Source organism: Myotis davidii, unplaced genomic scaffold, assembly GCF_000327345.1.
Source record: "Myotis davidii unplaced genomic scaffold, ASM32734v1 scaffold1623, whole genome shotgun sequence".
NCBI classification, from domain to species: Eukaryota; Metazoa; Chordata; class Mammalia; order Chiroptera; family Vespertilionidae; genus Myotis; species Myotis davidii.
Window position 1 is genome coordinate 113362 of NW_006294461.1, and position 1136 is coordinate 114497.

Consider the following 1136-nt stretch of genomic DNA (forward strand, 5'->3'; position numbering starts at 1 on the left):
TGGCAGTCAAACATCCCTCTGGCAGCCCAGTAGCCCTCGGGGGATGTCCACTTACCAGCGGGGACCAGGCCTAAGCTGTAGTCGGACTTCCTTAGCTCTGCTGAGGAGGTGGGAGAGGCTCCCGCCACCACTTGTGCTGGCAGCCATCAGCCTGGCTTGTGGCTGAGCAGAGCTCCCCCTGTGGGAGCTCACTGACCACCAGGGGACAGCTCCTGCATTGAGCATCTGCCCCCTGGTGGTCAGTGTGTATCATAGTGACCAGTCATTCCCAGTCGTTCTGCTGTTAGGGTCAATTTGCATATCACCCTTTTATTATATAGGATACTTTACACGTTAATGTTATTACCTAGTCTTCATAAATATTATATGGTAGCTGCACTAGGTATGTTAAATGAACCTATTAGCTATGCATTCCCTCCAGGTGACTACTTCCTCAGTACTCTAAATAATCCTGCTGTAAATATTTCAGTACAGAACATTTTTTCAGCACTTGAATACTTCCTAGGTGTGGGAGAAGAATCTACAGTGCCAAACTTTCACCACCAGCTTTGTCCGAGAGGGTTCCTCCAATGTTGTATTTTTAAAATTTGGGGGTTTATGGGAGGTTGGGTGAAAAAAGTGACGGGATTAATAAGTACAACTGGTTTGGCTCAGTGGATAGAGCGTTGGCTTGTGGAACAAAGGGTCCTGGGTTCAATTCTGGTGAAGGGCACGTACCTCGGTTTCAGGCTCCTTCCCAGCTGATCAGGGGCCCTGTTCAGGGCACCCAGGGCCCATGCAGGAGGCAACCAATCAATGTGTTTCTCTCACATCAATATTTCTCTCTGTCTTCCTCTCTCTCTTCCATTCTCTCTCTAAAAATCGATGGAAAAATATCCTCAGTTGAGGATTAAAAATAAGTTAAAAATAAAAGCAGCACTAGTGCCAGTTACAAAATAATCACAGAGATGTAATCACAGAGAGCACATCACAGGGAATCCTATCTAATAAAAGTGTAATATTCAAATCGACTCAACAGTGGAACGACCAGTTGGTGGGGGGCGGGGCCAGTGAGCAGGCGGTGCCAGGCCATCCCAGGCACATGCCAGCGGGCAGAGGGAGGGAACGGGGATGGGGTGGGCCAGGACCATCCCCTG